A 776-nucleotide genomic window follows, 5' to 3' on the forward strand; every position below is an offset into this window, starting at 1 on the left:
GTTTAAATGTGTTTCGGTTGTCGAAAAGGGCAAATTGGTATTCTGTCCAAGTCCCTGTCGCTTGGGCGAGAAACTCTCGCCTGGGCGAGCACAAACTCGCTTGGGCGAGGGACTGGGCGAGGGGAAGTTTTGGTTCTAGAACTTCCTCGTCTGGGCGACAAAGCCTCACTTGGGCGAGCAAGCCTCGCCTGGGCGAGCAAGGGCCTCGCTTGGGCGAGAAAGCCCAGGATTTTAATGAGTTTCTGGAACTCTCTCTCTTGGGCGAGAGATGTCTTGCTTGAGCGAGAAGAAGCCTCGCTTGGGCGATAATACCTTCGCTTGGGCGAGGAAGACTTAAGTTTACTTGGGATTTAAATAAGATGATGTTGTGAACAAGATGATGAATGAAAAATGTGTTTTGAAACTATGAACAAGTTGTTTTCAAGAAGTTATTACATTTTTTTAATATATGAATTTTTACTTGTTTAAGCCTTTAACCATGGCTTTAGACAAGTTGGAAAATGGATGGATGAGGTCGTGAACTAGGGGGGTACCTTAGTAAGGATACATGATATCACGGAACAACGATCGACCGACCGTTAGAGGCTTGGCCATGTGACCGTCCATGATTATTCGGCGATGGGTTGTAGTGATTGAGATTTTACCTTGAGCATGTACGGTTGACGTACTATCGGGTCCCACGAGAAGCATTCCTTGTCGGGAGATGGCTTAAGGATGGGCCGATCATGTGTTTGATTAATACATTTGCATTTGACTCTGACTAGAAATGCATTGCA

The sequence above is a fragment of the Lupinus angustifolius genome, chromosome LG06, assembly GCF_001865875.1.
Source record: "Lupinus angustifolius cultivar Tanjil chromosome LG06, LupAngTanjil_v1.0, whole genome shotgun sequence".
NCBI lineage: Eukaryota > Viridiplantae > Streptophyta > Magnoliopsida > Fabales > Fabaceae > Lupinus > Lupinus angustifolius.